This window comes from Pleurodeles waltl, chromosome 4_1, assembly GCF_031143425.1.
Source record: "Pleurodeles waltl isolate 20211129_DDA chromosome 4_1, aPleWal1.hap1.20221129, whole genome shotgun sequence".
In the NCBI taxonomy this organism is placed as follows: Eukaryota; Metazoa; Chordata; class Amphibia; order Caudata; family Salamandridae; genus Pleurodeles; species Pleurodeles waltl.
Window position 1 is genome coordinate 464,608,695 of NC_090442.1, and position 13,970 is coordinate 464,622,664.

Consider the following 13,970-nt stretch of genomic DNA (forward strand, 5'->3'; position numbering starts at 1 on the left):
TGGGGCCCTCGCCTTCCTGCATGTTGGGAGTGGGAGACTGTGGTCTCTGTAACTGTGTTCAACCAGTCTGTGCCCTGGTTACACTGGTGTGGGGACGCCTGCCCTGAGCTGCTGGTCTTGACTGGGTGGTAGGGGTGACAGTGGTTTCCTGGGTGGGGCTGCTGCATGGTGAGGGTCCAGGACTGTGTGAGGGGCCATTCCTGCTCATCAGTGTCCAGGGATCCTTCACCAGTGTCCTGTGAGGTGCCTCTGTCTCCCTGGGGGGGGGCACTGGCACTCCTTGTCCCATCTGTTAGGGTTGCATGGGTGGTGGTGCCTGTTGGGGGGCATAGACATGTCTGTTACATCTGCATGAATGTTTGAGGTGAACAGGGCTGGGCTATTTTGTGCTGGTGTTACTTTCAGTGGCCTTCCAGGGTGCCTTTTTGAGGTTGACATTGCATTTAGCACCAGTGTGGGGTTGCATTGTTGTGGGGGGTGTCTTTCCATTGTGGGTATGTGCAGGGGTGGGTGACTGTGCACAGCGGGAGGGATGTGGGCCTGTTAGTGGGTTTGTGGTCATGCAGGGGGGTGGATGTAGTGGCTGATGCCTGGGTTGGGTGTAGGTCCTGGTGGGTGTGGGTGGAGTGGGGTGGTGCATGCATTACAGGTGTGGTGGATATGGGGTAATTGTAGATGACTTACCCGAGTCGACTGCACCAGTGAGTCCAGTAAGTCCCTCTGGGTGCAGGATGGCCAGTACCTTTTCTTCCCAGTCAGTGGAGTCGGTTGGTGTTCCTGGTGGTCCTCCCCCAGTCTTCTGCACTGTGATGTGGTGCCTTGATGTCATGCCCCAGACCTTCCCCCGCAGGTCATTCCATCTCTTCCAGATGTCGTCCCTGATGCGTGGATGGTGTCCCACTGCATTGACCCTGTTCACAATGGTCTGCCACAGTTCCATTTTCCTGGCGATGGGTGTGTGCTGCACCTCGACCCCTAAGATATGTGGCTCCACCTTCAAGATCTCGTCCACCATGGTCCTTAACTCCCTTTCGGTGAAGTGTGGATGTATGGGGGGGGCATGGTGAGTCTGGTGAATGGTGTCTGGGCTGGGAACAAGGTAAGGGTGCTCTTCAGTGGGTCGGTATGCTTCTCCTCTATGCTGGCGTTCGCTGTCTGCCTCTGGTGCTGTCCGTCTTCTTGTCCTGCTTTCGTTGCAAGGGATTGTGGGATGTGTCTGGTGGTGTTTTATGGGGTTCTGGATGTGTGTCAGGTGTATGGGTCATACGCCTATCCATTGTGTGCTCTTCTTGCTGTTGAGTCCACTTGTCGTCCGTGCCGGTTGCAGCCGCCAATGGTCATCCGGCCTCCACTGTCCGCTGAGGTGATTTGTGCATCATTATTTGGAGGGCGGGATGTGGGTGTGCTTGGCGGTGGCAGGGTGGGGAGGTCCGGGATTCCCGCCGACAGAGTCATGGCGGGGACTGGTGGTCTGGTGATTTTTGGCGGGGTTGGGTTTTTTGTTCACTATATGGCGGGTTTACATTCACTGACAACAGTGGGATTCTGTTCACCGCCGACACGGCGGTCGGCGGTCTTTCCTGCCGTGTTCATAATGATCGCCTTAGTCCTTCAACAGTAGAGAGCAGCAACCTGTATTCTTTCTGAGGTTGCTGGAAATGCTGCCAAAGTCTTCTCAGGTCTCAGTACCACTCACTGGCACACAGGCGCGTCAACCAGAGCTCATTTGCTCTAGGGAGACCTTTTAAACTGAAGGAGGGTGGGAGCACACTGCCTCACGTACCAGCATTCAGTTCATTCTATTCACCTCAATGCAGAAGAAATAATTCATTGATCAACTGACATTAATCATAATAAGGCAGTTAAAAATGTACTTCACAATAGGGTGTTACAAAAATGTATAATTGACATAGTAGTGCTCAAGTGATAAACATGCAAACAGTCAACAAGATAAGCACATGGTGAATAGTAGCACAGTGGCTGCCAATACCTCACAAATCAAGCAAGTGGTTTGAAAGTAGTCACTTTCCTACTCAATCCCCTCTTCTGACGTGTTACATGGCAGTTTGAGACTGAAAATCCAAGGTTCAACCCCACTGGGGGGGATATTAATGAGAGAAATTAAGAAAGTGAGACTTCAAATAGTGCCTTTAGCGGGGCACTGGTGTGTTTAGATATCACAAAAATGCTGCTTATCAGTGTTTGCTTGTAAGCAAGCGAAGTATCACCTTAAGATATTTAAGCTTAGATATTGTCTTTTTTTACAAGACACTGACTCTGGCACTGCCTAACTTAGCTTGAATAACATTTGTCAATTATAAGCACACATCACTGCCTTCAGAGAGAATTTGCAAGCTTGGTACCTCCTCAGTTACCTTTCTCTCTATGATGACTTGGGATATTTCCAGTGTCTATTTTCCCACTACATTTTTAGTTTCTCCTCCCACCTCCTTACCCCCCAACCATCCTTGATCCTTCCTTAATGCGACTATTATGTGTATTGTAAAGCGCACTATCACCTATGAGGGAATATTGGTGCTGTAGTAATGCAGTATTAAATGTTGATCTCACTCCTAAGCAGGCTATGTGGATAGCATCTTTTCTGGGATTGTCAATTGCAAAAAAAAGATTATTAAAATTTTCCTTATCTGTGTATTTCCTCTATACAACACTGGTGTTAAGTCTTTTCAGTTATGAAGGAGGCAGTTCCGTTGTAGTGAACTAATGTCATGCTGTATATTGTAAAGCGCACATCACCTGTGAGGACATACTGGCACTGCAGCAATGCAGTATTAAGAGTTGATCTCACTCCTAAACAGGCTGCGCTATTTTAGCGATTCCTTAAATTTGCGTTGCGAATGACTTTCATAAATACTGAAAGGCATTTTTGCATTCGCAAACGGGCATTCGCACCGTTTGTGAATGCAAAAAGGTTTGATACATCTGGCGCCAGGTGCTTTACTAGGTGACAGGGTGTCAAAAGTTGAAAATATATTACAAAAGTAGAAGAAGAAGTTTACTGAAAAGATTGGCTGTGTCAAAGGACAGTGAGAAATAAATTAAAAATTATACTGAGCGGGATGTGTACAGATGGTGCAACTGTGCCAGTAGATTTATCAGAATGGGTATATAGTATTGTAAAAACCATTGAAAAAATGGGGGACATCAGGATGTGTGTTCATTTATGTTCACTTAAAAAGGAGATTGAAGTGGACTGCCATCCTTCACCCATAATACAAGAAATGCTGGAATTGGTAGGTAAAGCATTTATGTTTAGCAACATTGACTTAAAGACATCTTGGCACTAGATCAACCTTATACAAGGTTTGCAGCTGCTTGCCGCCTTCATTGCACCATAGAATTCATTTAAATTTTGCAGATTGCCTTTTGTGCTGGTGTGGGCAGCCTTTTGCAAGGTATTGTTGAAGTAAAAACTTTTTAGGATGGCATTCTTGCCTTGCTGAAACACAGGATCAACTTGATATCTCTGAGAAAGTCTTGTTAGTTTTAAAGGAAAATGCTATGTCTGTGAGGAAGTACAAGTTTAAATTTAGAGCTCATGAGGAGAATTATTTAGAGTACTGCATACCCAAAGAAAGTATAAAAACTAAAATTTACATGGTCTAAGCCATAGTGGATGACCCTTGTCTCACTGATAAGAATGCATCATGGTAATTTGGTGGCTTCAGTGACTGTGCCTGTTTTATCTATGGATATCCATTGAAAAAGCTGTAAGAAAGAAATAAGTTTATGTGGTTGCCAGCAGGATCAGGTTTTCAAGGTGGTTAAAAAGTTGATGTTAGAAGCACCCGCTTTGAAACCCTACAGTGGGTTGTGTGAAGGTGGATGCCAACACTGCTGAATTGGGAGCTGTTTCATGTCTAAAGGTAGATGGTGTGAATACAGCAATTGCATTATTGTGTGAGGTGCTAAACAGCACTACTGAAGAACTACAAGAGAAGCATTGGCGACTGTATGGGGTGTGCAAATCTCAAAACATATTTATGCAATACTTAATTTGAAATGTTTACCAATGACAAACCTTTAATGTATCTGATGGGTGATGATGGGGTTGGCAAAGCATCTTGAGACTGGCTAGGTTGATTGCCAGGTTGCAGAAGTTTGATATCACATACATTCCTGGTTGTGTCAACCTGAGGGCAGATTGCCTATGTAGGCTAGCTGTACCTGCTGAGGAGAATGATTTTGGAAACAAATGTGATGATGAGTGTATGTGGCATCCATAGATGTATGCCATATCATTAATGGTGCTTCAAAACCTGAGAATTGTAAAGATGCTTGTCAAGAAGATAATGATTATCAGACATTACTGCACCTCATAATGGTTGGTTGGTGTAAAACCAGATGTGATGTGGTGAAGTCATTACATGGTTGTTTCCAAGTTGCTTCCAAGCTTAATGGTGGAACATTAGAAAGGCATGAGAGGTAACATTTTTGTGCCACTGGTAGGTCTCAAGGAAGAATTGGTATGGCATGCTCATGATGGACATTTGGGTATGACATCTAAGAAGAACATTTAAAGGGGGCACTACTGGTTGCCAGGAATGGATTATGGGATTGTTTTGATCAATACATGTAGTTAGTGTTTCGTCGCTGTTAAACATTGGTCTTTAGGTAAGACCCAACTTAATACTGTGAAATTTCCAGATAAGACATGGCAGAAGGTAGTGATTGATTTTGCAGGATTTTTTCTATGGCTTAGAGAAACATATGTGGTACTTGATTCTGGTAGTGCATTTTTTTTCTAAATTGATCTATCATTCTTTTGTAAGTATGATCACTATAGAGTCTACTGAGGGATTTCTCAAAAGGATATTTTCCATAGAAAGTTTTCCGATGGTCATGATTTAAAAAAATAGCATGCCACTTGTATTCAACAGAATGCAAGAATTCTAAACTTTGTGTGGCATCAGAAACTTTGATGTGGCTCTGTTTTCACCTCATTCAAATGGTAGGGCTGAAGGAGAAAATAGTTTCATGAAGGAAGGTATTCAAACAGTTGTTGCATTTAGATTAGATGTTGAAGATTATCTAAGGCTCAAGTTAAAGTATTATGATAATGCACCCCATTCCACCCCAATAACTGCGCCATCTGTTTTGTTGAGGGAAAGACAACATGTAATAAAAATAAAAGTAATTTACTGCATAAATGCAGGATGGTGGCAGTCAGACCAATTGTGTAATTGATTTGATGGGGATACAAAATTTAAAGAAGGAAGAAAAAAGAATTATTAAAAGAAATATTATAACTACAAATATTTTGTGAAGAATAAAGGTGTGAAAGTTGGGATATTGGGTTCACTTTAGGAAACTGGGGCATGCCGAGATAAGAGAATCAATATTTTCAAGACACTAGAGATAGTGTTACAGGGAATTCTGTGTTATTAAGAGACAGAGGTTGGTGGCTTCTCAATAGGGTTGTACAATTAGAAGACATTCTGACTGATAAATTAAAGCAATCCCTTGGAAGATCATGCCAGTCATTTGTACCTGGACTTTGTACAGGGGTATAAATCCTGTTTGGATAATGGAGTGCACAGCACATACTGTTGTGTGTGCGGAATTGGGAGTGTGCAAAATCGGTAGTGTCTGATGATGTTACATCCATACAAGAGGCAGAAGGTGTGCACAGAAGATGTGGTTGTGGGAGGTTAGGTAAGGAGCAGGAGTGTGCAGTACTGGATTCCAATCACTTTGTCATCTTGGATTGGTGCATCATGACATAGGTCCCTTTCTTTTCTTCAAAAAATATAGAACGGGCCTGAGATTTCTTTGAGGGCTTCGGCTAACGCCTTCTGTTTAGTCGATGGTTTATCACCTGAGCTGAATATCCTGTGTTCCTCTTTGTTTTTTCAACAAAGTGTTTAGGGTCCTGTCTAGTGGGGTCTCTTGCATACCCTTCTCTATGAGTGTCTTGCCAGAAAATTTTGTTTCTCTCCTCAAAGGAAATGGAGAGGGTGGATGTGATGTAAGTGAGGATGTTACCTAGCTTACTCCACCTAAGGTACCTGTATACACTACAAGACATCTGACATCTTCTGAGGGCATTTCCAGGATCTTAATCTAAAGGCTGAAGATTGACATACTTGTCAATTGATCCTTGTGATAAGGTACTTGATTTTTATATATAACTGCATGGTTAATAACCATTGCATGCAATCCTAATGGTGAAATGCATACTATTAAAGGGTATTTGTGGCTTTTAAGGATATTTTAGTGGTAATACACCCAGCTTTGAGGTTTGTTCCATAATATAATCGTATCATCAAATACTTTTACATGCAATATGATGTCTGTAGAATTGCTTACATGCAAACCTTTTGGAAATACTGTGTATTGTTAGCATTTCATCAAGCATTTTCAGTATCTATAGTGATAGGCACACCAATCTGCCCTAAATCTACTTCACGTAGTAGAACTATAGCTGTCGTCATATATTTATGGGAGTGTGTGCCCCTTATCAAATGCTCTATGTTTCTCTAAGTGTACTTTCTCAGTACATGCTTGTGAAACAGTTGATCAATATCAGGGGAAATGTGATAATTCTATTGTGTTTATATTCTTATACAATCAAATAAAGTATTTCCCCTAACTTTTCTATTGTAATGGCAGATGCCGGCATGTTCCACCCTCCCTTATTCTAAAATGAATGTGGGGACCCAATCCTTTCTGGGTGGTTCACTATGCCCCTGATCCTGGGCAGAATTGAAAGTTATTCGGGTAATGACAGTTGAACTGACTCCTGAGGAAATTGTGGAGATACCAGTTTCTCTGGCACTTTCGATGGCGAACAAAGCTCATCAAACTTCACCATGACCATCTTATTTCCTCCTTAATACACTCTATCAAAACTCTCCAATATTTTAGCACTGACTAATTGACTGTAGGATTTTCGACATCAACTCGCACTAGGAATACATTGGATTATTTTGAGTGGGATTATTAGTAGTTTTACATTTAAGATATTTAGATAAACTGCTATTTGTTTGCTCCAACATTTGTGAATGTTTTTTTCTGTAGACTTTTTGACTTTTGTAAAGAAGGATTTGCTGTCGTACTCCCATGCTACTGTTTGGTGCTACTTTCTTAACTATCTTAAATTCATACTTTGCCTACTCACAAACAAACGCAAGTAAGGTACATTTTTAAGGTTTCTGAGCAGACTAACGCCACTGTAACGTCACTACTGGAGTTCCACCTCCTTTTACCTGTCATTAACAGGGATGCTACCCAGTACTGAATCTGTAAAATCATTAGTGGCCAAAACGCTGCTCAGAAGCCCATCTGGCGATATTAAATATCAGTGCGCCGAATATCAAGATCGCACAGCCCTGAAAACACCTCACTCCTCTTTAATCCACTGGCAGACAGTTCAGCTTCCTTTATCTCAATCTTTCAGGTTCCTGCTTTCTCCCTTTATGACGTTTTTTCTGTCTTTCTCTTGAGATTGTGGAAGAATAAGTGCTGGTCCCCAAAAAAGAGTGCCCGTGACCCCCTTCGGCAACCATCGGATTAGATTAAGCACTGAATGCTTTCACCCTAATTTTAATTGATTCTGATAATGACTCTAAGGCCTTGGTTTATACTTTTTTTTGCGCCGCATCAGCGTCATTTTTTGACGCAAGAGCGGTGCAAACTTACAAAATAGAATTGGATTTCGTTAGTTTGCGCCGCTTTTGGGTAAAAAAAAATGACGCAAATGTGGCGCAAAAAAGTATAAATCAGAGCCTAAGTGTCAACGCTTTTTCTTTCCTATTCCTCCCTGTTCCCCTTCTGTCTGTGAAACAGGCAATTTTCTTATTTATTTATTTATTTATAGATAACCTATTCAAAACAAGCATTTCTCGTCAGTAAGATTTTGCTAAACATTATGATGTCTCGCTATTTTAGACTGTTTCTGGCGATTTATAATTGCCAGGAAATTATGTGTGCAGTTTTCAAGCACAATGCCTGATTGTATTTATCATTAGAACTAATCTTGTTTTCGAGCTTTTTTCTATGATTAGCTATAGTTGCTTTTGAGTCGTTGACATTAATAACAACATGACAAAGGGTTTCTGTTGGACCTGGCTTTTTAACAGGGTCATCCCCAAACTTTTTGCCTCCTTCCTCCTATTTTTTTCTGACCTGTTGTTGTTGGCTTTTGACCTCTGGGCACCTTACCACTGCTAACCAGTGCTAAAGTGCATATGCTCTCTGTGTAAATGATACTATTGATTGGTTTATCCATGATTGGCTGTTTAATTTACTTATAAGTCCCTAGTAGAGTGCACTATATGTGCCTAGGGCCTGTAGATTAAATGCTGCTAGTGGGCCTGCAGCACTGGTTGTGCCACCCACTTCAGTAGCCCCTTAACCTTGTCTCAGGCCTGCCATTGCAAGGCCTGTGTGTGCAGTTTCACTGCCCCTTCGACTTGGCATTTAAAAGTACTTGTCAAGCCTAGAACCCCCCCCTTTTTCTACATATAAATCATCCCTAATGTGTGCCCTAGGTAACCCCTAGAGCAGGGTGCTGTGTAGGTAAAAGGCAGGACATGTACCTGTATAGGTATATGTCCTGGTAGTGTAAAACTCCTAAATTCGTTTTTACACTACTGTGAGGCCTGCTCCCTTCATAGGCTAACATTGGGGCTGCCCTCATACACCGTTGAAGTGGCAGCTGCTGATCTGAAAGGAGCAGGAAGGTCATATTTAGTATGGCCAGAATGGTAATATAAAGTCCTGCTGACTGGTGAAGTCGGATTTAATATTACTATTCTAGAAATGCCACTTTTAGAAAGTGAGCATTTCTTTGCACTAAAATCTTGTTGTGCCCTTCAATCCACGTCTGGCTAGGTTTAGTTGACAGCTCCTTGTGCATTCACTCAGACACACCCCAAACACAGGGTACTCAGCCTCACTTGCATACATCTGCATTTTGAATGGGTCTTCCTGGGCTGGGAGGGTGGAGGGCCTGCCCTCACACAAAGGACTGCCACAACCCCTACTGGGACTCTGGCAGACAGGATTGAACTGAAAGGGGGCTTGGTGCATTTCTTAGACACTCTTTGAAGTCACCCCCACTTCAAAGGCACAACTTAGTATAAAACAGGGCCTCTGCCCTACCTCATCAGACACTTGCTGGAGAAGAAACCTGAACCAGAAACCACATCCTGCCAAGAAGAACTGCCTGGCTGCTCAAAGGACTCACCTGTCTGCTTTTCTACAAAGGACTGCTGCCTTGCTGTTGGCCTGCTGCCTTGCTGAACTCTTGTCTGGCTGTAAAAGTGCTCTCCAAGGGCTTGGATAGAGCTTGCCTCCTGTTCCCTGAAGTCTCAGGACCAAAAAGACTTCTCTCTTCCACTTGGACGCTCCGTGCGCTGAAATTTTCGACGCACAGCTTGTTCCGTGGCAAGAAAAACGCCGCACACCGATGCTGATCGACGCGGCGACCTTCGGGACGACCGAAACTTTGACGCACGGCCCCGCAAGGACAACGCCGCCCGACTTCCCAGGAGAAATCGACGCGACGCCTGCCGTGAGATCAAAACGTTGACGCACGACCTCGCAAGGACAACGCCGCCTGACTTCCAAGGAGAAATCGACGCGACACCTGCTGTGAGATCAAAACTTTGACGCACGGCCTCGTAAGGACAACTCCGCCCGACTCCCAAAGAGAAATCGACGCGACGCCTGCCGTGAGATCAAAACTTCGACGCGCAGCCCCGCAGAACGACGCGCAGCCGGAAAACAAGCAGGAAAATCCACGCACAGACCCGGGACATCTGGTACTCCCCGCGATCCACAGAAAGAGACAGTCCACGCGCCGGAAAACGACGCACGACTTCCCGCGTGGAAAATAACGACACAAGTCCGTGTGTGCTGAGGAGAAATCGACGCCCACACCAGTTTTCCACGTATCTCTTCTCCTGTGGCCCTCTGAGGAGATTTTCCACCAGAAACCAGGTACTTTGTGTTTGAAAGAGACTTTGGGGGTCATTCCTACCCTGGCGGTCATGGACCGCCAGGGCAGGGGACGGAGGAAGCACCGCCAACAGGCTGGCGGTGCTTCAGGGGCCATTCTGACCGCGGCGGTAAAGCCACGGTCAGAAAAGGGAAACCGGCGGTTTCCCGCCGGTTTTCCCCTGCCCCAGGGAATCCTCCACGGCGGCGCTGCAAGCAGCGCCGCCATGGGGATTCCGACCCCCTTCCCGCCATCCTGTTTCTGGCGGTTTTCACCACCTGAAACAGGATGGAGGGAACGGGTGTCGTGGGGCCCCTGCAGTGCCCATGCCATGGGCACTGCAGGGGCCCCCTAACAGGGCCCCATTGAGATTTTCAGTGTCTGCAAAGCAGACACTGAAAATCACGACGGGTGCAACTGCACCCGTCGCACACCAGCAACTCCGCCGGCTCCATTTGGAGCCGGCTTAATCGTTGCTGGGGCTTTCCCGCTGGGCGGGCGGGCGGCCTTTTGGCGGTCGCCCGCCAGCCCAGCGGGAAAGTCAAAATGACCGCCGCGGTCTTGTGACCGCGGTACGGTCTTTTGGCGGTCACCACCTGGCGGGCGGCGCCCGCCGCCCACCAGGGTAGGAATGACCCCCTTTGTTTGCTTTCTAAAGACTTAGGACACTTTATATCACTTTTCAGTGATATCTTTACAAATTCATATTGTAACTTTGATTGTTTTGACCTGAAAATACCCAGATAAATATTATATATTTTTCTTAACACTGTGTGGTGTATTTTTGTGGTGTTATACTATGGTGTTGTATGATTTATTGCACAAATGCTTTACACATTGCCTTCTAAGTTAAGCCTGACTGCTCGTGCCAAGCTACCAGAGGGTGGGCACAGGCTGATTTTGGATTGTGTGTGACTTACCCTGACTAGAGTGAGGGTTCTTGCTTGGACAGAGGGCAACCTGACTGCCAACCAAAAACCCCATTTCTAACATTGGTGATCAGCGGTGAGGATAGGACTTGTGTTTGTGCAGTGACATACAGTAGCTAAGTATTTCACTACCTACCCACAGTTGAAGGTCAACTTGATTTTTCATCTTTTTTTGCTTTTGGTTCTCTGATGTCCTCCTGGATATACTCTTGAGATTTTGGACTTTGGATTTTGGTTTTTGCCGGTAAGACCTTATCAACAATGAGATTGCTTACCTACTCACTCTTTGTCCCTACTGACCACCTCACTAAGGCTGACCTAAGGAGGCTTTGCAGAAAATGGGGCCTTCCTGTATCAAGGAGATCTACTAAGATGGAAATGCTACATGCCTACATAGTCTGGGGGGAAGAAAGATGGGCAGACAGAGAGGCAGAAAAAAAACAAATGACTAAGTACCCCTCAGATGAGGAGGGGGACTGCTCAAATGAGGAGGAAGACCACTCAGATGAGGAAAGAGAACCAGTGAGAGATGAATGGCTCCTAGCTCTAGAGCGGTGTATGGAAGAGCTAGATGAGCAGCTTGAAAGGGCTGAGGCAGCAAGTCTCTTAGCCCTGGAAGAAGAAAAGATTGCAGCTCAAGAGCTGAGCTGTAAAGAGCTGAAACTGGAAGCCGGAAGGGCTGAGTCCAGTTCAGATGGTGGCAGCAAAAATCTTGCATCAAGTACTGCTGAAGAAGGGCACAAGCCCAGAGATGTGGTGCCCAACTTGAAGAAGGGAGTTGACACACCCCAGGCGGTTCAAGGGTATGAGGTAGTTCCCGTTATGCACAGGGTCCCTGAGAAGGAGTGGGGAACTGGCACAGGGAGTCATATTCCTACTGGGGGGAGGGACACTTTACTGACTCTAGCAGAGAGTGACAGAGAAAAGGGTTCCCCCCTGGTGGACGTCCTGGATATAGAGTGTAGAGACATCCCAGAAGAGTATGGGTTGAGTGTCAGGGACAGTCAGATACTGTCTCACCAGTCTCAGAAGGGTGATGTAGAGTGCTTTTTCAAGGTTGAGTCACTGGATGGTTGGGTGAAGGGTACTGTGGTTAATACATGTGAAGGGCAGAGTGATGTAATTGCTGGAGAGCATATGTCTGGTCCTTATTTTCCAGAGCTACGCCAACACCAGGGGGAGTGTGAGTTCTCTGACCCCAGGGAGCTTACAATGGAGGCAGACTTCTGGGTGAGTACCAGAGAGTCTGAAGAGGCGTTTGGGGGTGCTCCTGAAGGGAGTGGTCTAGGTGGTTCCCAACCAAGTGAGGTGGGAGAGGATTGTAGTGTCCCAGGTAGGTCCCAGGTCCTACAGGGTTCCATGAGGGAACACCAGGAGGGAAGCCTAGCCTGTACCGTAGGGCCACCTTTTGAGGGAAGCCCCGCAGAGTCAGAAGAACTTGGGGGGGTGACTGTAGCCAGCATCCCAACAGTTCTGGTGTCTGGCAGTACCATTCCTAGTGAGTGGGTGCAGAAGTCCAGACATAGGGTTGAGAGGGGGTTGCAGACCCCAGTGGAGGACCTGGAGAGTCAGGGGTCAGCTCTGAGAGCAGAGCCCCCCAGGAATGACCCAGGTGAAACTGTTTCTGGTTTGGGGGAGACCCAGACTCTGCCGGATGGGCAGAGGTCAGGAGACCTGCGCCAACCAGACTCTTGTGTGGCCCTTGGGGACGGTGTGTCCCTTGTGGGGGGTGAGAGTGCCCCCCAGGAAGTCCTGGCATGCCAGGCAAAGATTCAACCTCAGGGTGGTGACTCTGGGTTGGATAACCGGGTTCAGAGGTTAAACTCTGACCTGGTGGGAGGTAGGTGTGCCTCCCTGGAAGTCCTGGCCTGCCAGGCAATGGTTCAACCTCAGGGTGGTGACTCTGGGTTGGATAGCCAGGTTCAGAGGTTAAACTCTGACCTGGTGGGGGGTAGGTGTGCCACCCAGAAAGTCCTGGTGCACCAGGAAGTTGTCCAACCTCAGGGTGTTGACTCCGGGTTGGATACCCGGGTTCAGAGGTTAAACTCTGACCTGGTGGGGGGTAGGTGTGCCCCCCAGAAAGTCCTGGCGTGCCAGGCAATTGTTCAACCTCAGGGTGGTGACCCTGGGTTGGAGAACCAGGTTCAGAGGTTAAACTCTGACCTGGTGGGAGGTAGGTGTGCCTCCCAGAAAGTCCTGGTGTGCCAGGCAGTTGCCCAACCTCAGGGTGGTGACCCTGGGTTGGAGAACCAGGTTCAGAGGTTAAAATCTGACCTGGTGGAGGGTCAGTGTGCCCTCCAGGAAGTCCTGGCGTGCCAGGCAATTGTTCAACTTCAGGGTGGTGACTCTGAGTTGGATGGCCAAGTTCGGAGGTTAAACTCTGACCTGGCCTGGGGTAGACGTGCCCCCCAGAAAGTCCTGGTGTGCCAGGCAATTGGTCAACCTCAGGGTGGTGACCCTGGGTTGGAGAACCCAGTACAGAGGTTAAACTCTGACCCGGTGGGGGGTAGGTATGCCCCCCAGGAAGTCCTGGCGTGCCAGGCAATTGTTCAACCTCAGGGTGGTGACTCTGGGTTGAATGGTCAGGTGCAGAGGTTAAACTCTGACCTGGTTGGGGGTAGGTGTGCCTCCCAGAAAGTCCTGGTTCGCCAGGAAGTGATCCAGTCTGAGGGTACAGACCCTGGGCTGGAAGACCAGGTTCAGGGTGTCCCCCCGGACCTGGAGGGAGGGGCTACTGATAACAGTGCCCCTACCATGTTGTCTTCTGAGGAGGCCACTCCTAGTTGGAGGGTGCTGGACCCCAGAAGGGAGGGCAGGGGGAGGGAAGCCTCACCCCGGGCCCTAGTCCAACCTGAAGGTACAGACCCCAGGTTGGAGGGCCAGTTGCAGGTTAACAGCCCTGCACTGGTGGAGGAATGGTATAGGGCGACTTCTATAAGCACCCTGACCATGTTGGACTCTGGGGGTACCGCTCCAGGAGGGAGGGTACAGAGCCCCAGAGGGGAGGACCAGGTTCAGGCTGTCATCCCTGACCTGGTGAAAGGGAGAGTGGTTAAAGGGTGCCCAGCACCTGGGGC